This window comes from Chrysemys picta, chromosome 21 (genome assembly GCF_011386835.1).
Source record: "Chrysemys picta bellii isolate R12L10 chromosome 21, ASM1138683v2, whole genome shotgun sequence".
NCBI lineage: Eukaryota > Metazoa > Chordata > Testudines > Emydidae > Chrysemys > Chrysemys picta.
This window is the reverse complement of record NC_088811.1, coordinates 6,841,474-6,869,462: the sequence shown is the minus strand read 5'-3', so window position 1 is coordinate 6,869,462 and position 27,989 is coordinate 6,841,474. Positions and strand designations below refer to the sequence as shown.

Here is a 27,989-nt window from a genome sequence, read left to right as displayed (position 1 = left end):
TTGTAGCGCTCTGCAGCTTCTGCCTGTTGTGGAGCTGGCTGAGAGTTAAACATTCATCAGGTCACATTTGGTCCCAAACTGACATGTTTGTGGTTTTTGTTTTTAATACAAGTTTCTCTGACACCTCAGGCCACTAGAAATCCAATGGAAACAGGTGGATGGACTGCTGCTCCCCCCCACCATCTCCCCATGTAGCAGGGGTGGGCTAGTGCAGGAGAGACTGATGCTGCAGCAGACAAGAAACAACCAATTTATGGAATTGTTTCTGTTTTCTGAGCTAAGATGGGTAAAGGGAAATGGGGTTTTTCTAATGAGTTTTGCCTGAGTAAGAACTTCAACATTTGGGTTTCTTGCTCACAAAGTATCACCAACCTCCTCCCTTCAATCAAACATCTGTTCAAAAACATGTGGATACCTTTTTTTCTTACCTTATTCTTGCTTTTCCTGTCACCCCCTCTTGGACTTCCAGTTCTGACCCGAGTCCAGAAGGTACCAAAATACCACTAGAGAGTCCTTTAGGGTAATTGTAGCCTAAACAGCAAATAATCCACTTACTCCAGAAACATCCCAATGACTTGCAAGGAAGTGAGGGTTAGTGAGGTTTCCATCCGAAATCTGCAAACCTAAGAGGTTTGGAAAGATTACATTGCTGTAGCTGTCCAGCTCTTTCATTCAGAAAGCCACTTCACAGGAGAAAGATTCTTCCATCGACCTATCTCTCCCAATCCCCTGCCATGTGATGTTGCCCAGCAGTGGTTCATTCTGCAGATCACCAGGAAAGCGTCTGTGAGCTACGTTTTGAGCAGCACTTCTCTAGCTGATCATCCTACTACCTTCTAGGTGTTTATCTGAACCAAACCTCGGTCCTCTGGAGGTTTGCCAGTTACCTACTCAAGTAGAGATGGAACAGATGGACCTTGCAGAAAGAAATCATGCCTTTTTCAACTATGCCTAGGTTAACTCCAGTGATGGTATGTCAGAAACATCTTAAAAGTCTCAACACCAAGCTGAACCATTGAAGGACCTATCCTCCATGAACTTCTCATTCTTTTTGGAACCTAGTTATAGTTTTGGCCTTCACAACATCCCCTGGCAATGAGTTCCACAGGTTGACTATGCAATGTGTGAAGAAGTACTTCCTATTGTTTGTTTTAAACCTGCTGCATATTAATGTCATGGAGTGACCCTTGGTTCGTGTGTTATGTGAAGGGGTAAGTAACACACTTCCCTATTCACTTTCCCTACACCAGTCTTGATTTTATTGACCACTATCATGATATCCCCCCACCCCTTAGTTGTCTCTTTTCTAAGATGAACCTCTCCTCTTACTAGGGTGACCAGATGTCCCGATTTTATAGGGACCGTCCTGATATTTGGGGCTTTTTCTTATATAGGAACCTATTACTCCCCACCCCCTGTCGCGATCTTTCACATTTGCTATCTAGTCACCCTACCTCATACAGGCTGTTCCATACCCGTCGTCATTTTTGTTGCCCTTCTCTGTACGTTTTCCAATTCTAATCTATCTTTTTTGAGATGGGGTGATCAGAACTGCACGCAGTATTCAAGGTGTGGGCGTACCATGAATTTATATAGTGGATTTATAATTTTTCTGTCTTATTATCTAACCCTTTCGTAATGGTTCCTAACATTCCGTTAGCGTTTTTGACTGCCAGGGCACAGTGAGCAGATATTTTCAGAGAACTCTGCGCGATGATTCCATCATCTCTTTCCTAAGTGGTAACAACTAATGTAGACCCCCATCATTTGTATGTATAGTTGGGATTATGTTTTCCAATGTGCATTAATTTGCATTCATCAACATTCAGTTTTATCTGTAATTTTTTAGCCCAGTCACCAAGTTTTGTGAGATCCCTTTATAACTCTTAGCAGTCTGCTTTGGACTTAACTAGCTTGAGTAATTTTGTATCATCTGAAAATTTTGCCACCTCACCGTGAACCCCTTTTTCCAGATCATTTATGAATATCTTGAACAGCACTGACCCCCATACTGACCCTGCTATTTACCTCTTTCCCTGGTGAAAATTGACCATTTATTCCTACCTTTTCTTTCCTATCTTTGAACCAGTTACTGATCCAAGGTTTGTGAATGTGTCTTTGGACTTACCAACACCAGCAGTCAGATGGCTTTCTCAGCCATGTAGTGGAACCCACAAGAATGGTTCATTTGGAGCTCTGCCAGATTTGGAATCCTGCTGCCTCTCTCATGTTCCAGGCAACTGGGAAATAACCAAGAGTCATGTTAATAATTGGTACTTCAATAGCACCTTCCATCCAAGAATCTCCTATCACTTTACAAATATGAATGACTTAAGCTTTATAACACCCCTGTGTGGTCGATGAGTATCATCATCCCTCTTTCACAGAGGGGGAAACTGAGGCACAGCAAGATTTTTTTAAGGCTAAAATTTTCAAGCGTGGCTAGTGATTTTGGATGCCCAGCTTGAAATGCTTTAAAAACGGGGCTCGATTTTTCAGAAAGTGCCAAGCATTTGCCCTCTGAAATCAGGCCCCTTTTACGGGTGTCTCAGGTTGGGTGCTTAAAATCACTAGTCACTTTTGAAAATCTTGGCCTACATGACTTGCCCAAGATCATGCAATGAGTCCATGGCAGACCCAGGATTGCAACCCAGTTTACCTGACTCCCAGGCCAGTGAACTCATTTACAAGACAGATTTCCTCTTCCATACATTTGGGGATAGTCACAAAGAAGGATGATGAACATCATCCTAGGGCAATGTTTCTCCAGTCCACATACATCTCATTGTTTATTAGGTGTATTATGGTAGTGCCTGGAGACCCAGTCATGGACCGGGGCTCCATTGCACACACTAGGCACTCTACACATGGACCCAGCTGAGGGTAGGAGTGGTAGTCTAGTCATAAGAACATAGGCCTTCGCTCCCAGTGACATTCCATATGGAACAGATGAACAGGATTGATCTAGAGCAGAGGCCCTTTTGTTCTTACAGCTCCATTCATTATTATTTACACATGAACAATGTAGGCCTTGAGGTATGTGTCTTTTCAAGCCATTGTACAGCAGCTGGGATGTCTTTAGTCTCCATCCTGAGAATGGGGAGTAACAATAAGACATGGGCTTGAAGCTCTCAGTTTGCTTCTACGCAACACATTCCTTCTCTCTGCTACCATCATTAATTCCTTCCTCAGGTGCTGGCTCCAGCCTGGGAAATGCTGGTGATGATTTCTGAGGCTAGGGTGCATGGGATTCAGAAATACTTTCCAAGCCCGAATTAGAGGGCACTGGTGATCCAGATTAGATGGACATGGTTTGCTGGAATGCGACACTTTGCTTTTTTACAGCCATCAAGGAATTCACAGAGCGTTGTAGGCTGCCACAAGGGAAGGGTTCTACAACAGCACTGAGCACTACTGAAACCGGCAAACATAGTGTGTATCCCTGGATGGGCCATACCCGTCCCTGACAGATACCACAGGGAGCTTGTCTCTTTCATACACTTTGTCAACCCTTGTCTTGGTGGGACGAGAGTGTGAGGCAGAGGGGGAAGTAGGCACAGCAGGTTAGTGGCCATGCTGATAACATCTACATTTTCCAATGTTTTGCACTAGGGACTGAAACACAGCTGGGCAGGAAACAGTTTTCTTCTCCCCTGAACATTTTCAAGATATGAAAAAAATTATCCTACCACGAATCGGGAGGAAAAGTCAAAATCTTGAAAATTTCTACAAACCCAAAACGCAGAAAAAAATAATCAATTCAGGCCAATTGAAACGTTTCATTTTGAACTGGTTTGTTTCAGTTTTGAGCATTTAATTTTTTTATTACTAAAATCATCCTAAATTTCAAAACAAAAAGTCATTCGAACTGAAAAAAACTGATGTTTTCATTTTGAAAATGATGAAACAAAACAATGACAATTTCAAATCTCTGTTATTAGTCAAAACTTTTATTGAGTTGAAAATTATCAGAACCAACCCATTCATTCCCTCAAAAAGTTTAATCTTTGGTGAATTGGAATCTTCTGATGAAAAAATGTTTAGTCAAAAAATTCCCGACTCGTTCTCATTGAAAATGCTGCAGGTATTGTTGCATTTTTCACACTGATTCTTTTTATTTCTAGCATCTCTTGGGCACTTTTGATAAGTTAATGGCTCACTGGGCATGGATCCCAAAACCTTTCTCCTACATCAGTCAATTAATGGGCTCTGCTCGAAAGTGGTTTAGTTAAAGAATTTCACAACAGTTGCTCTTAGCTGCATTTAATGCTCTTCTGATGTCAGCTGAGAATCTTTGGAAGGGATCTCCCCCCACCCCCCAATACATGCACCCGTGCACACAAACACACACAGAGTTTTCATGTTGCATGTTTCAGAGCACTCCAAAATTTGCCGGCCCCAGTGCATGCTGGCTTCTTAGAGAGACTCCACCTGCTTTCTCACACAAGTCAAAATGCTTTCGACTCCTAGACTCCAAGGCCAGAAGGGACCATCATGATCATCTAGTTTGACCTCCTGCACATCACAGGCCCCAGAACCTCACCCACCCACTCCTGCAGGCTGGCTCTAGGCACCAGCCCTCCAAGCATGTGCTTGGGGCGGTACTCCCCAAGGGGCGGCAGTCCGGCTCCTTTTTTTTTTTTTCCTTCGGGCGCCCGGCCCTGAGCGGAGGTGAGCTGTGGGGGGCGCGGGGAGAGCCGCAGGAAGTAACCCGGGGGGGGGCGCAGAGGAACCGCTCCCCCCCAGCTCACCCTCCGCTTCCTCCCCCGAGTGCGCCGCCGCTCCGCTTCTCCCCCCTCCCTCCCAGGCTTGCTGCGTGAATCAGCTGTTTTGCGGCAAGCCTGGAAGGGAGGGGGGAGAAGCGGAGCGGCAGCGGCGCGCTCAGGGGAGCAGGCGGAGCGGAGGTGAGCTGTTGGGGGGGGGCGCGGGGAGGGCCGCAGGAAGTAACCCTGGGGGGGGGGCAGAGGAACCACTCCAGGAAGGAGGGGTAGGAGGGGAAATGCGGCATGCCCGGGGGAGGAGGCGGGGCCGGGGATTTGGGGAAGGGGTTGGAATGGGGCGGGGAAGGGGTGGAGTTGGGGCGGGGCCAGGGGGTGCGGGAAAATTTTTTTGCTTGGGGCAGCAAAAAACTTGAGCCGACCCTGCACTCCTGTAATAGACTCCTAACCTCTGGCGAGTTACTGAAGTCCTCAACTGTTCTTTTAAAGACTTCAAGTTACACAGAATTCCACCATTTACTCTAGTTCAAACTAGCAAGTAACTCATGCCCCATGCTTCAGAGGAAAGTGAACCCCCCCCGGCTCCCACCCCCAGGTCTATGCCAATCTGACCTGGAGGGAAATTCCTTCCAGCCCTCAAATATGCCGATCAGTTGGACCCTGAGCATGTGGGCAAGACCCACCAGACAGACACCCGGGAAAGAATTCTCTTTAGTAACTCAGAGCCCTCCCCATCTAGTGTCCCATCCCCAGTTATATGATTCCCAGGGGGCATTTATACCTAAAGTAAAAAGAGGCTCTGAAGCATACCAAATTTAGGGGGCTGGGAAGCTGAGCTGTTCACTCATTCCCATAATGAGAACTGACGGCTTATAATTAGGTTCTATTAGAAGGAGCCTCAGGAGAATCTATAAGGTTAAGCCATTTTTCAAAATATATTGTTTAAATTATGATTGTTGTTGTTTTGGGGAGGGGGAGGGCCAGGGGGTGCTCTTGTGACTGATCTCAAATTCAATCTGTTGCCTTGGTTTTACTTCATGAGCCCACATGAGCACCTTGAGTTATCCCACAGCTACCCTGCTTGTGGGCCATCCCAAGAAACTCTGGGACCCCAATGCCCCCAGGACTCTGCCATGTTTCAGGGACAATCCTGCAGACCAGTGGGGGGGGAGGGCAGAGAGATGGTGCTGTGTGGCCATAATACTAAACATAATTGCCTCCATTTGGGCTGCAATTCTAGATCTAGATCTTTGCTCTAAGAGTAATAGCATGAGCCTCGACTACCTGGGCTAATGGACTCTCGAGCTAAGTCGCAGCAGAGGTAGACTCTGATAGTCTTATGTGTATCAGCCATTCAAGGGAGACAAAGACACTATAGGGGAATCTCCCATTATGGTTTATAGAAACAGAGTCTGATTTTTAGCCTGCACCAGTCTCAACAGTACTAAGTACTTTCCATCCTCAGAGAACTTTACAAACACAAATTAACCCTCACAACCCCCACCCCTAATGAACAGGGTTAGGATTAGTCCCATTTTACTTATGGGGAAACTGAGGCACGGAGGAGTTATGTGATTTACAAGGCCACACAGGGAGTCAGTATGAGAACAAGGTTAGAATTCAGCCATTCCTGGTTCCCAGTCCTTCACTCAAACCACATCTTTCTGAGGAACTGGGAGGAAAAGTGGCTTGTGCAAAAAAAAAAAAAGAGAGAGAGAGAGAGATAGGCCTGTGCTGGAACCTAACTCAGAACTGCTGTCAGTTGTTTGGGGTCACATGTGAGTCCCCTGATTCAAGTCCACCTCTATGGTTTTGGTTCTGGGTTGGCTCCAAAATGGGAAGGGACCTGTTCTCTGACTCCAGTTAGAGTGTGACTGAGATCTCAAGGTTAGCTAACCTCATCAGATTTCCACCATAATTCAAGAGGGCAGAAACTCCCAGATAAATTCCTGCAACCTCCCACTCAAAGGACAAACTCAACAGCCAGAGCCAAAGTCTATGCCCTCTGAATCAGTTTCCAATCAGGCTCAGCTATTTTTATTCTGAGGCACTGGATTGTGTTGCCAACTCTCACGACTTTATCCCAGGATATTTGGTGGTTGGATATTTTATCGTGATAGCTGGTGCTTTTCCTTAAAGCCCCAGCTTCTGGAGTCAACTGATTAGATAAGAATCTCAATTTTCATAAAAAAAAAAACGAGTAAGGTTCTATCATGGTTGCCAAGAAAAGCTTGAAAACATGAACTGAGTTCACCTTCACGCTCAGAAACCAGACTTCAAATAAAGAGAACCCCAAATATTTTTTGTAATAACCGGGTTGGGTTTTTTAATCCCAACTCAAGATCTTTGGATTGGCAATACTGCTGCAGTGACTGCACCTGGCCATGCATGACAAGAAGCTATTACGGGCAAGTCCAGTGCTTCTGTGGAAGTCAGGTACCTTTTTAATTAAAGGAAATGAGGATTGGTTTTGAAGTGACAAGCTGCAAACAGAAAGAGGCAAATAATGTATTCTCCTTAGAAAGCTGATCATAGTGCAATTAGAGCTCTATAACTCCCTTGCCTGCTTCTGTACAATGCCTGCAAAACAGGAGAAGTAATTTAAAAGGAAGTTACTTCCCTGTAAAATATGCACAGTCTTAACTGCTTTACTGAGGTGCAGCCAGCATGCCTTTTTATTAGAGCCAGGGAACATTCCAGCTCCCAGCAGTAATTTAAAAATTTAGGAGGAAAACAATGGAAATCTCGGGCTAAGTTTTTTTTTTATTTTCAAAGTGCTGCAAAACTGGAGGCCACTACCTCTTTTCACCAACTCCGATATATATATTACCCCCTTGCCATACAGCTTATGCACCTTTTACTCCTGGGTAGAGCTGTGCAAATAATGTCTTTTTCAGTTCACTGACAACTCAGAAATAAAAAATCATTTAGTGTCAAACTGAAAATGATTTTTTTTTAATTTTTCAGCCGATCAAAAAAAAAATCAAACATTTAGTTTTGAGTTGAACTAAACGCTTTGATTAGATTTCAAGTGATTTTACTGTTTTTGAATAAAATGTAAGCACATTTTGAATCAGAAACATTTGACATTTGGGGATTTTTTTGTTTTTGTTTTGGGTTTTAAATGTTATTTGTTTTTATTTACATGAACGATTCAGTAAAACAAAATTGAGAACACATAAAAATAGAACTTTAGCAATGCCATTTCACTGAAAGAAGTTTTGGCTGCAATATGTCCCTGTTGGTAAATTATCCAACTACCCTCACTGTTAAAAATTTGCAGCTTATTTCCAGTTTTAGAGATTTGTCTGGCTTCAACTTCCAACCACTGGATCTTGTTAGACCTCTTTCTGCTACACGGAAGAGCCCTCTATTATTAAACATGTGTTCCTCATGCGATCCCCATCAATTCACCCCGTAACCTCTTTGATAATCTCAACAGATTGAGCTCCTGAGCGTGTCTCTGTAAGGCATGTTTTCCAATCCTTTAATCATTCTCATGGCTCTTCTCTAAACCCGCTCATTTTATCAAAATCCTTCTTGAATTGTGGACACCAGAACTGGACACAGCTTTCCCAGTGTTCCAAGATATATTGAAAAATCAACATGAATGCTGCAGAGAGCTTCCTAGGTAGCTTCTTTGGGTCTGGGGTTTCCTTTTGGGTCCTCTAAATCCTATCAATACATAAGAAGAGGTTCTTTCTTCCCTTCCTCTTTCTTGTATGAAACAGAATAACCATCTTCTAAGAGAACAAGGATAAATGCACTCCTGGCATTGCAACAGCAAGGACTCACATGCATGAACTACAGGACTGCTGGATTCTTGTACGAGCACAACCGTGCTCCGCTGTGGAATTTGTTTGTCTGTTTCCGCCTTACACGAAGCACCAGTTGAAACCAAGCAGGCAGGTGTCCCTGCAGAAGCAGAGTGAAAATAGATCTCTGCATCTCCGTGTTGGGTAATTAAGTAGCTATTGGGCAATGCTAGAGGCACAGGTATACATCTCTGTAGTAATAGCCACCTTCTGGCACAGAACCTGATGGATAGAAATTAATCTACCTGTGACTGTATTTTATTGCATCAGAGACACAAAGTGTAACCCATTTCTCATATCCGGATATTAAAAAACCCTGCTCGGAGCCAAGCAGTTATCCACTTCCTGGCATAGCAGTGGAAACAAGCTTCCACTTGACAATTAGAATCGCATGTAGAACCCAGACAAGATAAAGGCTTCAAATAGTAACGTTGACACGAAAAAAATCAACAAAAGCAGAGTCACCAAAGCGAGTCTACATTTGCTCCCTTTGTCGACAGATCATGTCCACATGTTGACAGCGTGAGCAATGGACTGTGGGTATGTATCCCACAGTGCCTGGCGACATCATCTATCGCTAGGTGTTGTGGGAAGGCGGAAACGGTGTGGTGTCTACACTGGCTGTTTACAGACAATAAAGACAAAAGTCTCTCGCAGGGATGAAAGATTTTTTCGCCAAAACTTGCCAGTGTAGACGAGCCCTAAGTAAGAAGAAACACCAGCATGTTGACTGGCAGCAAGAGCAGATCCGAGGACCAAACATACATCCCCCTCCTCTGAACCCAATCTAAAATCTATTGGCCGCACTGAGTGACTCCAGGGTTACAAATGTTTTCCTAGATGAATACAACCTACCCTTTCCCTCTGCACTCTGAGTCCATCCAGAGTTGCTAGACAAAAATAGGAGTGGGTTATTAATTATTGGGATCCCATCATGCTAGTTGCTACACACACATAAAGAGAGACAGTCTGTGACCTGGGTACAAAACAGGCAAATGGAGGGAGGGGAAACAGAGAAACGGAGAAAGGAAGTGACTCACCCAAGGTCACTCAGAAAGTCAGTGGCAGAGCCAGGAACATACCCCAGGCTTCTAGTCTAGTGTTCTCCACTATACCTGGCTGGCTCCCACTGTTAGGAGATGTGTGTGAAATCTTCAACTCTAGTACTGAAATCTAGTGATTCTGGGTCCAAGCTTCTCTGGGAACATTCAGTCCTTTGTATTAGGCAAGCTTTCACTAAAGTTGGACACACAAATATTTTGCACTGCCTAGATGTCCATGAAAACCTGAGGCAGCTTTTCAGAACGCACTGAGTGGTGAGCTGGACAGATCCCTTGTTAGCTACCTTGGCCAGTCACTAATGAGGGCGTCAGTCAAGGAAGTCCAGTTAGAACTTTGTAAACCAACATGCCCAGGAGTGATCAAAGAGCTCCACCTACTCTCTCCTATTTTCTTGGGGTTTGATGTAACTGTGGCCAGCTGGATGGGTCAGTCATTTATGGTGGGATTTTCAAAATGGCCCATTGATTTTCCATAGGACTAGTGCCCCGCAATCATCTAGGTGCTTTTGAAAATTTTACCCCATGCCTTGTTTCTACTGTACAGTACATTTTTAATGGGAACCTTTCAAAATATATCTGTCACGGCAGTGCAATCTATGCTCTTTGAGATCTATTATGTTTTGCTAAGCAAGGGCAAAAAGATAGCATTAACCACTCAACTATTCCTTTAAAGAGCCTATGGCTAGTTGATAGCCTTTAGCAGCCTCTGTCCGGGTATACTTCCCCAGTGGTTGGAAAAAGCCAGCTGGATACATTTAATGGTAGTTGTTCCTCTATCTTGCAAGAGATGAAGCTACAGAAATGTAAATCAGCCTCCATTCTATATTACACTGTCAGAAATTCTCTCTCTCGCCAACAATCAAGTTGACACTAAGCTAATTACACAGAGATCTTTAAACATGAAAAATTGTTACTGGCCTAGAGTTCCAAGCTCAATTCTTCTGACCCACAAAAGAGCCTCGATAGGAAAAGTCAAAGAGTGGCTTTAAATGGCGATTGTTTGTCTCTCACTTCCGCAAAAATACAAAAGGGGAAATTGTCAGACAAAATACACACAGGCACCTGTGTTAGAGAGCTGCAAACCCTGTCCAATGGGCAAGTAGGCACCAGGAACTCCTCTCTCGCACCCTACTGCATGTGTTAGCCTGCACTGCCTGAAAAATCTGATCTCAAGGAACAATTACAGTCGCATGAAGTCTGAGTTGTACACAAACGTAAATGACAAGCCTCGTGGAAAGTGATAATAGGTAATAGCTCACCTTAACTGATCACTCTGGTGTGTATGGTAACACCCATTGTTTCATGTTCGCTCTGTGTGTATATATATATCCTCCTACTGTATTTTCCACTGCATGCATCCGATGAAGTGGGCTGTAGCCCACGAAAGCTTATGCTCAGATACATTTGTTAGTTTCTAAGGTGCCACGAGTAATCCTGTTCTTCTCGTGGAAAGTGACTCTCCTGGCCAGTTTACATAATTGAGACACTGGAAAAAACCTATTTGACGTAATCGAGCCCAAGGGCCTATTTCCTTCGCCTCCTGGATAGTGTAGGATTGTTCACTGTGGAACTTTTGCTAGTGAGTTGTGCAGGCTGCTTTTAGGTTCTGAAGTAATGGGACTTTGTCAGGTGCCTGGCTTGGGGAAACATCCCACAATCAGATAGAACCATTTCCCTGATCCTCAGACCAAGTTTTCCTTCTCTGCCGGTACTCCAGTTTCTCCTACTTATCGCCCCTTACTGCGCCCCAGACAATTCCTCTGCCTCCTGGGTGTTTATATCCTTCAGATCCCTCCAGACATCCTGCATGCCCCTGCCCCCAGCTAATCTAGCCCAGGTATATTTACCTCCTGGCACTTACTTTCCTAAATCAATCCCTCAAACCCTCTGGATGTTTCCCGCCCCCACAACAGGCTTCTTGTCTGGCATGCAGAGGACAGTGCCCAAGAGGAGGTGAATAACGTGGGCAGAACCAGCTTATACATGAGCAGCTTCTGCCTGTTCACATGCTGCCCCCATGGAGATCAGCAGGGGCACTCGAATGGGAGCCCCCCCGACATCACAGAGAGAAGGTAGCTTTCAGGGGGATCTTCACAAGGGCCTGTCTGCTTTGGTCCTCCCTCCCTGCACTGGTCCAGTAGAGCCAAGGCATGCTGCATCCCCTCACTGTGTGAGTTTGGGAGGGCCACAGAGGAAGTGTGAAATCCTGGCCCCATAGAAGTCAGCAACAAAACTTCCCTTGGCTTCAGTGGGGGCTCCTGGACTAGCCTGGTGTCCCGGTGCAGCGAGAGCAAAGGGCAGGGGCTGCTTCCCATGGAGTGCGTCCATACATCAAACCAGTTTGAGGAAAGGAGCCAAAGAGGTTGGGGGAGAGGGGCAAATTCAGAAATTCAGTGAAAGCAGGTGCAACTGCCTGGCACTGCACCTGTGTACCCCCGAGCTGAATCGGCCCCCAGGAGTGCGTATTCAAATGACCTGTTTGGGTGCTGCGAGATCACGTTGGCCTTTCCCGCATGCGACAAAGGTGGGATCCCCAGTCTAGCAAGAGACAGAGAGGCCAGAGTCATGCCGGGTGTAACCCCGATTGATTTCATTGCAGTCACGGCAGGGATGAATTTGGTCCAGAACATGGCAAAGGTTCGAGCAGTGCAGCCAGATGCTGCATGTCACAGGCTCTACCAGGCATTAACATGCTGATGCAGTACAGATTCATGCCATAACCCAGCCTCTAGACTCCTAAGATAATAAGCAGCAAGGCCGCCGGCTGTACACCCTGCTAGCTAATTACACCAGCACGGATGGAGTTCCCTGGCAGATTTGCATGTGCAATACTCATTTAGGTTGATCAAATATGTCAAAGGAAAAGGCTGGGAAGCCATTTCTTGCAAGTCCTCGTAAATATAACCTCGGCTACTAGAATGGTTTCATGTATATAAATACTAATTTGTTCCTTATCTTTTCAGTTTTCCAGATTCCAGGGACATATCTACCGAATGCTAGAGAACAGATCTACTCATTCAGACATTCTTCATCAGGAATATTTTCTTGTTGGACAACCGTAAGTCCCTTCCAAGTGGATTAAAGAGACACCCTGGCCAGACATTCCAGCTGCCTATTGTCTCAAAGCACTGAGAAGGTGAATCTGCACCTACCTCAATGCAGACCAGAGCATCTTAGGAGCTTCTCTAACATGGACCATCTGAGACACAGTCTCTAACGGACTATACACCAGCTGGGAATAGCTGCAGGTCAGCATGTGTTGGCCACACCCTCTGCCTGACCTCTATGCCAGGGCTGAGTTAGGACAGGGGCCGATGATAGCAAGAGATGCTGAGTACCCTGGCTCTGAACCTAATCAGGCCACTTATTTCAGGGCTGAAATATGGAGACAGGAGCTTTAACTTTGGGCACCCCGTTAGAAAGCATTCACCTGAACCACCCTCTGCCTCCGTTTCGTTATCTGTAAAATAGGGGTGAGAACAGTCCCGCACCTTTCTAAAGTGCGTTGCAGTCCTGGTATTCCAGGCGTAACATACATGCAATGTGTTCCTTGTTATTTATTATTAGGATTATGCTAACTCTGTGGGGCACTGCTTTGAAAACGGTAGGGGGTTCTAAGTGGTGACTCATTTGTTATTATTCCTTTGGTTTTCACTGTCACGGCATAAATACTTAGTGAACTCACTGAAGCTTGCAAACATCCAGTATAAATCAATAAATAATCATAAAGTGGGTGGTATTAACTAGTATCCCGGTACTAGTGGGTCTGTGTAAGTACACCTCCGGTATATATTCCCTCTATTCTAATTCTGCTGTCAGTATGTCATTCAGTACCCTGGCACAGTGGTGTCTAGCCTGGTGTTTCATGTTGTATGAAATGTCCAGCAATTAGCTTTTCTTGCTTCCATCTTATACCTTCTCTATCCTACAATGCCTTATCTCCACTTGTATTACACGTTTGCATGTCTAGCTTCTAGTTCACACTAATTCGTTTGTAATTGGGGCAGAAACGTCTGATGTTTATTTACTTTTTTTTTTAATCCCTGCGTCCATTTCCCCTCTTTAATGGTCTCGAGCAGTTTCTGCCAAGTACACTTGATGTTTTACATATGGCAGTAGACAGAACAAATATGTTGATGAGTTCCAATGAGGAAGTGTGGATTCAAATCATCCAATTCTTCCAGGCTATTTCATCTGGAAGGAAGCACTCAGGCCAAATACATCATTTAGATACATTTTAGAGCTGCACAGGACAGGAACATGATAGGAGGAGTGGGGCATAATAACTAGTGAGCATGCAAAACAAATGGCAAATGTCATTGATTTGGTGACTGTCTCTCAAAGCTATGCAAATATTTCTGTACGTAGCTAATTAATTATGGGCATGGGGTTATTTGCCTGACTGCTTTTGAAAAAAAATGGAACCTTTTCTATTCCTGAACACGTATAGCTCCATCTATATTATATTACGGGTGGGGCTGGTATGAGATTGCCAGTTATTAAGGCTGCCCAACACTTCCCATTAAAAGACCCTGATTTCAGCTGCTGATAGCTTTGCCAAATTTTAAACTATTTGGGGTGCATGTTCCATGCCCAGTGTCTACCTCAGGCTGAAGTTTTTTGGAAAATTTCAGCCAGAATAGTTCAGCCATTTCCAAAAATGAGGCTGGGGACACTATTTTGCTTTGCTCATGTTTAAAAATTCTGGTGCCCATTTCTTTGAAAAGTCCACGAGTCTCTTGGCTTTAGAGCAGGGACTTGAAATTTGGCAGGCAGGTGCTTTTTGCCATCCTTGTGAAAACCTGCCCACATCTGGCCAAGTAATAAGCCTTTGAAAAATGATCCCCAGAGCAGTTCCATCCCGTGCACTGAATGAAACAGGTGGAAAAATAGTATTTGATCATGTAATTAGTGGCTGTATCAAAATGCTTATACACGTGAGGACTGAATTAAGGGTGCATTAACTCTGGCATTTCCTAGCTTTTTGAGTGCTTGACATTGGAACCTCGATAATACTCTTTCAATGCAGTATTTCTGTGGGTGATATGTGCTAATCAAACAAACCAACCCCGAATCTCTGTGTGCATCTCCATTGACTAGCCACAACAGTGACACTTCTCAGAGGAGTGTAATAGGCGAGGGGAACTGAAAGGGAGCACAGAAATCTCAGCCAATGGATAACATGTTACAACAAGAGTGATTCACCTCCAGTGTGAAGTCAATGGAATTCCAGTTTTCCAGCAGTGCAAGTCCATTGTTTTCATTGGACTTCCACTGGCATAAAATTGGAGTAACACAGGGGTAGAGCAGGGTTCTCAAGTTCCATCCCACATTCATTTAGGAACGGACTCCCCAAAACCAAAAAAAAACCTCACCCCAGTGCAGGGCCAGCACAAACCCATCTGACTCCTCCTCAAGCCCTATTGTGGCATTGATCCCGGCTAGCACAGAGATGGCCTCCGTGACCATAATTCCAATGACAGCTGTGTTCGACTGGAACAATGGCACTGTCAGCCAATGGGCATGAGGCAGAACCTTTGTAGGAGCTGGCCCAGGCACATGGAACTCATGGCTGGAAGAAGTGAGAATAATCACAAGCCCCACAGCAACCTGCGAAACCTGCCTGCCGTCGTCCTTCCTACACAGTCATTCGCAACAGAACACCCAGTGCCTGGCAGGTGAAGAAAGCATAGTCCTCTTGGAATCTACAGGAGACAGATACCCGTGGTGATGGTGGCCTTAGAGCTGGATGGATGGGTGGAGCAGACCCTCTGCGCAGGGGAATATTATTATTAATTCTTTTTATTGCAGATGCCTCTGGGAGCACCAGTCCTGGACCAGGACCACAGGGTGCCAGGCGCTGTGCAAACAGAATAAAGAGAGAGAGTCTCTGTCCTCAGAAGCTTGCAATCATTTCACCCTACAGGAACAGATAGCCCTGCTCAATTTACTCAGGATAGAAAGCTGGATGACAACAGTGGACTAATCCTCTAAGTAAGGGAAGCAGGACTTGGTCCTTTTTGAGCAGTGGATGAATGAGGGCTGCTAAACCAATGAGTGCATTAAACAGAGGCCTGCAAGGAAGGGCTGAGTGGGTTGCCGGGTAGTCTGTGCTTCTCTCTCAGAGTCACAGTAGAATAGAATCAAACCAATTGACCCAGCGTCGTTTTCTCTGTTGCGATGCTAGAGACGCATTGCCACTCCCTTTGAGTTCCCCTGCATTACTTACACTCTGCTATGAAATAGCATAGTTGTTGTAGATACTGCTGCAGATGCCCCTTGTAAAACATTCTGGGAAGGAAGATTAACAGGTTCCTTCACTCAGTGGGGTTAAATATGCAGCAACATTGGTAAAATATTAAAGCAATAAGTCACAGCTTTTACAGCCAGATAAATCCTCTTGCCGGTACCTTGCAGCCAGAGAAATATAACAGATCGTTTCTTCTGTCACTGGACTTCTCTTCATATCGTCTGATATACTTTCCCAGCAGGCGTGTTGCCACAGCCTTTCCTTTTTAAAAAGCAGATGTCGTGGGTGAAATGAGTTTGGCAGGTCTCAGTCAGTTCCTGGTTGGCAACTGCCCACATCACATACTCTTCCTCTTAACACCACCCCAGAAGAGGACTCTGTAGGTATGTCCTGATTAGGAAAAAGAGGTTGAAGTTAACCCTGACCTGACCAAGGATATTCCCCTGGGGGAGATGCACAGGAAAACGTTTCTGCTTGATTTAGCTGGTCAAAGACAAGCCTAGGCTCCCTCGACAGTTTAGTTTAACTTTTAATTAACAGCCCCCAAAGTAGGGCTCTAGCATTCTCAGTGCCCTAGTGTACACCCTCCTCTCCCCACTCCACCTCCTGTCCTTTTCATCTCCTCACCTCCCAAATCGCCCCTCACCTCCCAGCAGGGAAGTTTGGCAAGTTTCAAAGTGGAAGTGGAGTGTGCAGCTGGTGGCTGGTAGGAAAGGGGAGAAAGAAGCAACGTGGGATTTGGGCCACAGCCTGCCTGGCCATGTTGCTAGCTGGTGAAGAGCAAACTCCCCTGCTAATCAAGGTGCTAAACATCTGGAGCCTCCCCTGGAGCCGCTGAGAGTGGAGGGCCCCCCGTGCCTCACAGGGCATGCTCTGGGTCGGATGCTGCATTGCCCAGCTCCTGGGGTTATTTATCCCAGTGCAAAGTGAGTGTAAAATGTCTCCATTCTGATTGGGCAGCTGCTTGCCACGTGAGCTGGGGAAGTGGCTTCTTTTCCTTCTACCTCCATCTTGAGGATGCAGTCACCTGGGGAAGGCGCGGAATGCACCGCTCCTGCCAGAACAGGATTGTGAGCTCTGCTGAAGTCTCTGGCTGCTATAATAATTCGACACCCTCTTTGCATTAGTGTAAGTGAGGACACACATGCTGCAGGGGAACAGAATCAGGCCCTCCGTGGCTTGCAGGATAGGTCCCCCCAGAACCTCAGCCCCCTATCAATACAGAACAAAAAATAACCTTGCCAGGATAATCCAGTATCCCAACTCAAACACTCCATTATCTCGGAGTTCTAAGATCCAGTTGTTGCAAAGAATTGCACACTTTACTTGTGCCTGGTTTCACTGAACAGAATTCCTTGGGTTTAGTTCTGAGCTGGCACCTACATTTACTGATCTCAGCTTCCAGGTGCATAACAGCAGCCCATTCCCATTCAGAAAGCGGCCCACCTAATATGCGCTTGTCACTCTCACTCACAGACGTGATTTCTAGTGTTATCAATTATTTAGGGCTCAATCAACTCCTGCATTTTGCAGCACCATATCACAGCGCCGGCTGCTCAAAGACAGAAAAAAAGTGGCTGTTAATATTTTCCTGATTAATTAGCTGTTTGCGACACACAGGGCAGTGAAGCACTTGTTTAGATGTTACCTGTGCAAACATAATCATTGCTTTTAACAAATGTATCTCTGTGTAACAGCAGCTCTTCTTTCCAGCCAGAGCACAAACGAAACAAGACAACTCTGAACTGGAGGAGAAAAATAAATATAGGCTAGTTTGTGTGAGAAACAGCTAGCTAACAAAGACCATCAATTATTAAAAGCCTGTCACATGTTTTCTCCGTACACAGGGAAGTGAACGAAGGTGACAGGTGGCTGGATTCATGCTGTGGGGATTTAAATGGCACCAAAACAGCTTGGATGAAAGAGTTAGGTAATCCGGCTCTTACAAAGATGGTGGCTGGTGTATTAAATCTATGCCAATGGACCTGTTGCCCTGAATCAGTCCCTTTAGTGGTGAAAGGACACCAGTCATATATGGGTGACACAAGGAGGCAGTGTGGCCTACTGGAAAAAGCTTTTTGACCCAGATTCAGGAGACCTAGGTTCTATTCTCTGGCCTGCTGGGTGACCTTGGGCAAGTCACTTCACCCCTCTGTACCTCAGTTTCCCCATCTGTAAACTGGGGATAATGAGACCACCCTCCTTTGTAAAGTGCTTTAAGATCCGCTGATGAACAGCACTAGATAAAACTAGGTATTATTATTATTCAAAGCTAAAGGAAAGAAGTGTGCCGAGTTGATTCCATGTGTGATCCTTGCCCCTTGGCCAATAGAGGATGACAGAATTCCCACTGAAGTGAGGGCCAGTGCAGGAGTGTGTGTGTGAAGGGAGAGAGAGTTCTGAATACTCAACCCCACTAGTTCAACATAAAACATTGTGACCGTCACCTTCCAACTTTACCTCGGGGGAACCGTTTCACTTTTGTCAACACGCCAACGCGCAAGAGAGAGAATCACAAACCCTATCCGGCCAGCGCCACATCTTCCAGCTCTGCTTGAAACCAGGAGATGCCCTGTCAGGAGCTGAGGGTTTGCCCGAGAGCAACAGAAATGTTTCCTGACATCTTTGTTAAAAGCACTGATTTGGACCCTTCAGCTCTGTGTTCAGTGCAAACGTTCCTGCGCGGTCTCAGCTTACTTCAGTGTTCCCAGGATGAGTCAGACCCCACACTGCCCCGCTTAGGAGGCAGGTGCAGAAGCCACAGCTCAGGAGGAGGGACCGAGAGAGTGGCTTTCAGCCCCCTTTGTGCCTCCCAGATACTGCCGCCCCCCACGGTTGCCCTAACATATGGCCCCCTGCCCAGGGCTGTCTATGAGTTGCACTGTAGCCCAGAGTATCCAGAGAGCAAGTCACTAGGTCTAGTGGGAGTGGGGGCAGCATAGGGCCATGTGTGTCGGCCCCATGCCGTGGGAATTCTCCCCAGGGCTGTTGAAACGCCTTTGCTGCCTCTATAGGCCAGTGGACCAGTATACAGGAGCCAGTGAAAGGGCTAAAGGTGTCACTGCTGGTGGGATGGAGCAGAGGCCGCGAGGAGGGGAGAGCCCCGGGCCACACCGGCGCCAGGGTTTTGGGAGCACTGGCGTCTGACACAGCAAGTCACTCACCAGCAGCCCTGGAGGGATGTTCTGTTTTGTCTGAGCAGCACAGCTGGCCCTGGAGCTGGCAGAACATCCTCTCAGAGCAGCTTTGGGGACGGTGCCATCTAAAGGCACAAAGTGATTTCAGACGTGACTCATAGGAGCAGGCGCTGTTTGCCTGTCAACAAGAAGAGACGTAAGTAAGCCCCGTTGTCTCCCTAAGAAGAGAGAGGCACGTCCCCGCGCTGATGTGCACAGCGAGGCCGAAGGGCGGGGCTGGGATACCGTACCTGCCAACAACGCCAACCAGATCTCATCAGGACTGAGACAAAGAAGGGTCAAAGCCGCCCAGACGCAGCCTCTCCTCGACATTAAAAATTCACCTGCCAAGAAGCCGGCTGCACCATGGCTCCTCGTGTGCTCGTCTGAAGGGAGCAGACTTCTCGTGTGGGATCCTGGCTCCCAGCACAGCGCCACCCTCAGTTCTGCTCCTCCCATCCTCGGAGGCCTGGAGCCTCTTCTGAGCACTTCAGACAGCCAGTGCCCTGAACATCTCAAGGGCCCATACGCGGCGGGAACAGGACCTGTGTGCCACAACAATATCGTAGCCAGTCTCTCTGCAACCCCCCCAGCACTGACTGTAGGATCGGTCCCACACCAGTGATACTGTCCCGGATTTAATCACAAAACCCCCAGGATTAGAGCTGTGCCATCCATGATTTAAGGACCAGGCTTTGTTTCAGTTAGATGCCAAAGCTAAGAGAAGCTTGGCAGCAGGGTAACAGCAGCATAGGGCAACACAACCCAGTTTGCATCAGGCCCAGTGGGATGAGCCCATCGTCCTTTGCAGGCCAGCGATCATGCTGACTCTTGGGGAGAGCAAGTCCTGGTATAATTAGTGGCTGATGCTTCCATAAGCTGTGTGATTAACAAGAGCTACCGTCCATGAAGCCAGCTAACGCGGCCTTGCAGCTTTGCCAACACACAGACAAATGAAGCAATTAGAGGAGCATTAGCAGGGGGCTGCAGTAAGGCCATGCTAAGTAGCAGGGCTTTGGGAAGGTCAAGCGGCGCTCACAGAGCGGGCAGCCCCACACCACCATCAGCATTTCCACTAGCCAACCTGCCATTTAACGGTCTTTACAAAGAAGGGGAGCTGGCGGCGTTGTTTTACTCCAGGAGGAGCTGAATTGCATGGAGCGGATGTAGTGATTGGCTGTCAGAGCTCGGATCATTAGCAGAATGTGCTGGGATGCTTGGAAATTCCCACTGACCAACAAAACAATTTGAGAGGAAAAGGTGCAGCGGATGCTAAAGGAGAGTCAGCAAAAAGGTCGGCGAAGCGAAGAGTAGGTCTTCACTGCACACAGGTGTGTTCTTAGCTCAGGTTACCTAACTCGAGTTAAACTAGAAGTGAAGATACGGCAACTTGGCTTTTAACTCAGGTTAGCAGTTCAAGGGGGGCCTAGGGTTGCACCTGAGCTGCTAATCAAGGTAACAACACACCCTTTTTCTGCAGTGAAGACATACTCTAAAAAACAGTGCTAGACCCCAATATCACAAAGAGACAATCGCTGCCCTGAAGGGTTCCTACAATAAGAACTGCTCAGGTTTCAGCCTCTCACTTCTTGCCATGTCCTAGTTCTCCAGTCCTCCATGGAGTCCTCGAGCAAGAATAGCAGAGAGGAGACCTCATGTTCCTAATGTAAGAACGACCAGGAAAAATCCTTTCAGCCATTCTTTATCCATCAAAGAGAAGCAAAAAAGGGGCATAATCCCCGTTTCTTTTTCTTTTGCAGGTCACCTTTAAGGCTGGATCGATTGCAATGGTGTGATCCAGTCAGCTGATTCTGCTGAAGAGGCGTTCCATACCAGCACATGCCACGTCCTCTCCTTTGCTGTAGGGCAGAAGTGTTATGGCAACCCACCGATGTGGCAGAATAAACATGTGTGACGGGTTGGACCTCCCTTCTGGGATGCCACCTAATGTACGGGAATTTCACTGAGCCCCTCCTGCTCAACCAGCCTAGGTCCCCTCTCCCTGCTTTAAAGAATTAGGTTCTCCGGCCTCTTGCAGCACACAGACACAGGTAGGACTGCACCCCGCTGAAGACACAAACTCAAGTCAGCTCTGTGTGAGAGGGCTCCCCCAGCACTCACGTGCCCACCCCTTTTAGGAGACAAACCCAAAATAATACTGTCTTGCACTGTATAGAAAAATCTGCACAGTGCAAACTCATAAAAATCCACCCTCCTCCTCAATGTGAAAAGAGATGTGCACGACTTCTTGCCCCTCCAGTTAGAAATCACATAAACTGGGTTTAATAATAAACTTATTTTGTTTTATTAACTACAAAAGGTAGATTTTAAGTAGTTAAAGGGATAGCAAACAGAACAAAGCTGATTACCTTAGTAAATAAACAAAAGCCGCAAACTGATCTTAACACACTAGATAGGTAGGATACACATTAGCAAATTCTCACCCTGAGTGATAAACAGGCTGGCAGATTCTTAAGGCACTAGCTGCCTTGGCTTTCCCAGGTTTTCTTACACAGGCTAAAAACCCTTCCAGCCTGGGACCATCACTTCCCACTGTTCAGACTTTGTTCCTCAGGTGATTCCAGGTGTGTTGTTGTAAGGAGAGTGAGGACATCTTGTGTTGTCATTGTCCTTCTTTGATAGCTTCCCCCCTCTTGCTGGAAAGCTTTTTTGCTGTGACCCAGGTCAAACAGTTCCCATTGTATAGAGCTATCTCTGAGGGGTTTCTATTGCACACCATTCCTGGGGTAATCCTTACACTTGTGTGCATTTCCTCAATAAGCCACTAACATTGTTTGGCCTCATCCAACGTAGCCCATTTGAAATACAGAGACATGGTCAATATTCCCAGCTTCAGATGCAAAAATGATACATGCATACAAATTGGATAAACACATTCAGTAAATATTAGCCCTTCCAATGATATCTTACAAGACCCATCTTGCATAAAGTATATCTTAGTTATACCATATTCATACCATAACCATATTTCTATGAAGAATATGGGGTGTAACGTCACAACATTATCTTCCCTAAACCTTCGTCAGCTGGTCACCCCACCCACTGCCATGTTGAGGTGAAGGGGAGAACAAAGGGCCTAGAATCAGGGTCCTCTCAAACACAGGGAGGAGACCAGACTGCTGTAAAGGAGGGCTGCCCTCAGGATAAATGTGCATGAAGCCTGTTGCTGAAATGCATCAGAAGCAAATCCCTCTTGCAAAGACAACACTTCCCGTGAGAAAACGTATGAGTCATCAGCATGAGCTAGCCTCTAAAGCAGCACAACACGAGTCAAAATGTTTGGGTTCCAGGCCTGGTTTTGCCCTGGGCTGTTCTGTTTCTGCACCCCTCTGTGCCTCCCCATCTATCCAGGTGTAAAGCAGATGCAAAGGTACATACCTACCTGCTTCAGAGGGGACACTGGGAGGATCAGTGGTTTTAACTTCTCTAAGATCACCAGCCGAGAGGTGAAACTATATTAGATTGGCAAACACCTTCCCACCTATTGGCTTTTACTACTCTCCTCCCAGTGTTACAGAAAGACAATGCAATTCTTTGTAGGCCTATTCTGTCTCATTCTAGCAAGGGAGGAGGATCAATCTGCAGTCACAGGTCTTTAAAGTCCCAGCTGTAGCCATTTGGTGAATCAGTGGGTTGTATAAATGCTTGTTTAGTTGCTAAGCATCTGATGAGCAGATGAAATGAGTGGAAAACTAGTGGAGTCAGCATAAGTACCAATTCACACAAACAAGCGAGCGGACCAGAGAAGAGAGGAATTGGAAGGATGGTAAGTACTGAAGGAGAGGGGCCTTTGCTTTTCTGTGCAGGTTCTAGGACCCCAACACACAGGTGAGTGGATCTGAGACAGTGAATAATAAGCTATCACTTAGGTCCTTTATCCAAGTGGAATCTACATTCCTGGGATTTGAGAATTGGTGGTAGGGTACCAGAGCCTTTCACAGCAAGCAAAGAGAACAGGAGTAGTTGTGGCACCACTGTTCTGGATCTGCTCTAGGACAGTAGTGACCAAAAGCTGCTGCCTTGCTCTGGTTATTCAGTGGCCCAGGTGTAACGAGTTTGGCCGTGTGTGTCCTGGGCTAGTTCCCAGAAATAACATCCACATCAAAAAACCAACCCAACTGGTCCCTTGCTGGGAGTCTCCGTTAACGTGGGTTGAAGGTGAAGCCCCTGTCTTGATCCCAGAGAAGCAGAACAGGTTGGCGGCAGGATGACGGGATCATCTCTGGATGCCTGCACAACCAAGGTGCCCCGGCTCTGGGAGGAGGTGGGTTTCCCAGGCTGGCACGGGCACTTGGATATAACAGGCCTGCCTTGTGTTGCTTTCACAGGGCTTTCGGGGCACGCCAGAGCAATGACACCGGATGTGCGGTCTCAGGGCTGTGTGGTGCAGGTGACTCTGTATGGTGCTCTGGTCCTTCTCTGCCTGCTGGGCAATAGCCTGGTTCTCCTAACGGTCCTTGCCATGACTGTGAAGCATGGCACCATGGCTGCCTCTGACCTTCTCCTGGCCAACCTCTCCACCATCAACCTCCTTCTCACAGTGCTGCGGAACACGCTGATCTTCGCAGCTGACCTGGGGCTACAGCTCTCCTTGTCTGCCACTTGGTGTAGGGTCTTCATGTTCACCTGGGTGCTCTTGAGAACTATGAGCACCTGGGCCACTTCCTCCCTGAGCATCTTCCATTGCCGTACCATGAGGAAGCAGCATCCCCTAGGGGCTAGGGAAGCCAGAGGGGCCAGGGACGCAGCTATCGCTGTATCTGCCCTCTGGATGGCGAATGTGTTGTATTCTCTTCCTGCCTTGGTGTATTCCAGCCACGTGGCTGGGAATATCACTCTCTCCCCGATGCTAGTGAGCAGTACCACCAGGCCTTTGCTGGGCTGTACATGGGCTTTCCCTTCCCAGCAGAGCGGGATGGCCTATGTCACAGCTTCCTTAGTCATCCAGGAAACTGTGCCCGTAGTCCTGATGCTGGGCGCCAATGTGTACACCTTGCACAAACTGAAGGGGCACATGAGAGCCATGGGGGCCGAGAATGGGGTGGCCAGGTTTGCCTCTGAGCAGAGAGCTGCCAAGGTCATCCTGGCCCTGGTCGTTCTGTTTGTGGGCTGCTGGGGGACCAACACGCTGGCAGTCGGCTACTACAGCTTCACCAGCTGGCCCGCCGCACCCTTCCTGCTTCAGGCTGCAAATTTCTGCGCCTCGCTCTTCTTGGGGATGAGCCCCCTGATAATCCTGGCAGGGCACAGCCAGCTGCGAAGGACGCTCCGGAGAATGATCTGTGTGCGCTAAGAGGATTCCGGGCATAGATGCAACAGGGACACAGGGAGCTGCAAACTCCTGCCAGAAGAAACTCTATCCACTGGATTCGTAACCATCAAAGCTCCCTGTTCTTTACTCATGCAAGGCTCTTATAGAGGACAACAGCCTACTGGCCCGAGTGAGGATTTCAGGATTTGGCCAAGTCTTTATAAGACACATGGATCAGGAATGATTTATTATTAGAGCACTATTAGCTGCTAAGCTGGGTGGTCTTGTGGTGACGGCCCTAAACTGGGACTCAGGAGATCTGATTTCAATTCCTGGCTCTGCTAGACTCCTTGTATGACTGTAGGTAAGTCACTTCCTCTCTCTGTAAATGGGAATCATACTACTTCTTTCTCTTGTCTATTTAGATTGTACGCTCTCTGGAGCAGCAACTGTCTCTTATTTACTTATCATCTAGCACAATGGGGCCCTGATCTCAGTGGGTGTCTAGAGGGTGCTGCCGTAGAAAACCCTAGACACTGTTGTTGGTAGGTTTATTTCAGTGGAATTCACTGTTTGTTTTACACGAATTCTGACTCCTTTCCAAGCTGTGTGTTTTATTGACCAGTTTTAAAAAATAAAACCGTGGAGCCGTCCAAAGCATTTGAGTCCAAATGGTCATTCTGGTTACAACATCTAGTTCAAAGACCCTTCCTCTCGTTTTAACGCAGGGAAGGCATTTTGCTGCAAAACTGCATTATTCAGCTCCTGCTGCCTCGGTGTATCCTTTAACTTCCCAGTTACAAATCTGGGCACACAGTTCAACTGAAAAGTTGGCCAGGTTGCAGGGGAGGGGAGGAGAGCTAAATTGGTTATTTCCAGGGTTTGTTTACAAACTAGAACCGTGAGAAAGGGCTGGGAGGCAGTTTGACCAGGACCCTGACCTGCGTGCAGAGGCTGGGTTAGTAAAGACTATTTAGCAACAGAGCCTCTTGCTTAACCACCACCTTTGATTTACTTTAAATGAACAAGTGCCATAACTGATCACACTCAGCCTGATTCTCCCCCGCCTGGTGCAACCCGGGTGTCAAATGTGAGTGAAGTAGCTGGGCAGCATTTCACACCCACTGATATAAATGGCTGCAGAAGGTGCAGGGCGGAGATTCAGCCTCATCCTGTGTCTCCGTCTCCTATGGCTGGGAGCCTCCCTCTGACTTCAATGGCATCAGCCCTCACCTCCCCAACCCCCCATCACGCTGCCTTAAACCCACCACAAGCGGCTGGCTCATGTAACTCACTGGATTTCAATGGGACCTGGACATCATTTGAATATTGCAGCCCGAGCCAAAGCTTGGTGCAATCAATGGGAGTCTTTCCCTGGCTCTCACTGGGTTTTGGATCAGGCCCCAGGCCCTCCCTCCCACAATGCACTGAGGGGAGAAGAAAACAGATATTGTCAAGTGATTTTTTTTAAAGTTGGAGGAGTGCTGACTCAGCTTTTTCAGAGAGCTCATCAGCTCTGTAGGAAGCTTGTGGTCTGGAACACATAATGCTTAATGTCCCATTTAGTAGTTTTCAGTTCTAATCATATGGAGAAAACTGTATCTGCATTTTCCCCCATCCCCTGGTGAAGAGGCAAAGGAAAATGGATCAGTGAAGCTACCTGGACTGGACTCGAAAGAACCTCTTTGCCTAGGTTAACTCATCTAATCTAGCCCCCTCCGCCAGTGCGACGGAGGATGGAGAAATTTTGCCTTTTCATTCTAGTTCTAGGCTTTGATTGGAGTGGATTGTGTTATCACAGCTGTTCTATAAAGGAATGTGTGTCCAGCCTCCATCAGCTTCCCCCCTGACTGAAGGCTGAATGACCTTTCGACTCACACCCACCTGTCTTAAACTAAGCTTGTCTTTCTATTAGCTCAACCATATCAGTCTAAAGCCTGACAGGAGACAGAAAAAGCCTATAGAACAGAGTTTTGGCACTGACCGTGCTGTATCCTGGACCTCTCCATCCATACTCATATTTGCTCCTAATAAAATGGGTTGGATGCACTTCACAATAATAAATAAATAAATAATAACGATCTTTGCCTTTCTGTGGCACCTTTCAGCTCAGGATCTCAAAGCACGGTGCAAACACCAACAAGATAATCCTTCAAAACACTCCTGACTTACACCAGGAAGGAACTTGGCCCAGCGTCCTGCAGCGGAAATCCCTCTGGCTGGAACTCAGTTGAAGTCAAGGAAGTTCCCGCAGGGTGGACATTGGCTCAGCTTGTCTGAGGATTACAATGTCTCCGTCACAGTTTGCTGCGAGGTCGCTGGTAGTACACTGCCCCCAGCTGACTCAATGAGCCCGTGCTTCACAACCGAACACATCACGGGGTGGGCAAAGAAATGGCAGCTCCTCTGTAATGACACTGGAAAATATACACGTAAGAGGACAGATAGTTCTAATCAGCACTAGAACTGTGGGTTTTACGCTACATCCTCAGCTGGGGTAGATCAGCATCGCTCTGTTGAGTTCAGTTGAACTACGCAGATTTATAGCAACTGGGGATACAGCCTGTAGTTTTTTAGAGTAGCACCAGACTCACCGGGTTTGCTTTGCAGGGGCTCGCACACACTTTTTTTTATTGCTTTTGAGCCCTGTGGGCTCTCTCCCACCTCATCTGCCAACACCACACCCCCAATGAACCAGAAACCTCAGTAAAAAGAAGAACAGGAGTACTTGTGGCACCTTAGAGACTAACAAATTTATTAGAGCATAAGCTTTCGTGGACTACAGCCCACTTCTTCGGATGCATATAGAAGTGGGCTGTAGTCCACGAAAGCTTATGCTCTAATAAATTTGTTAGTCTCTAAGGTGCCACAAGTACTCCTGTTCTTCTTTTTGCGGATACAGACTAACACGGCTGCTACTCAGAAACCTCAGTGAAATCCACTTGCAGCTGCTAAGTTTCACCTGCTTTTGTGCCAAAAATCATGCAAAACTATCACCTTCCCCTGTCGCCAAAGGAAAAACCAGAAGTCAGAGATGCAATGTGGACTAATGAATACAGAACTGGACTAGTAGTTCTATGCCTGACTCTGCCACTGGCCTGCTGGGTGGCCTTGGACATGTCACTTGGGCTCTGTGCCTCTGTTTCCCCATCTGTAAAATGATACTGAACTCCTTTATAAGGTTCTTTGAGATCTACTCATGAAAATTGCTATATTGCTAAGTATTATTAAGTCAGGCCCAGACTATCCAACCTGCAGGGGTCTTTTGACAAATCTGCTTTGAGTTTGTGATGAAAGGTGAAAGCTGGCAAGTTTCACTGAGCATGTTTCACACAGCTCTAGCCTTTATACCGATGAGAACAAGCGGCAGCTGCATTTCAGCATAACCAGCAGCTGAGTACATGGTGTAACGATCAGCACTCTGGATCGGTCCCATTGATCTGGGTTCAAATTCCGATGAGGCCGGCACATCTTTTTTTAATCAGACAAGGTGGCTGAGTGGTTCTGGTGCTGGACTGCTTTGGAGTTTGAATCCCTTCCTTGTTGTCTCCCCACATCTCCTTTATAGCTGTAACATGGGGCTAACAGCACTTCCCTACCTTACAGGGGCGCTGGGAAGATGTACACAGTAAAAATTTGGAGGTGCTCAAATACTACAGTAATAGGGGCCCAGATAATACCTAAAAGAGAGAAATCC

General features: G+C 46.8%; 1 long non-coding RNA gene across 1 annotated transcript; it reads right to left on the bottom strand.

Annotated features, from left to right (window-relative positions):
* Positions 1-434: 434 nt before the first annotated feature.
* Positions 435-26,963, bottom strand: LOC101950204 (uncharacterized). Its single transcript, XR_010594246.1, has 3 exons — positions 26,465-26,963; positions 2,129-2,240; positions 435-623 (listed from the first exon to the last, which is right to left on the bottom strand). It is a non-coding gene; the product is annotated as an uncharacterized LOC101950204 (long non-coding RNA).
* Between the last annotated feature and the right edge of the window lie 1,026 nt (positions 26,964-27,989).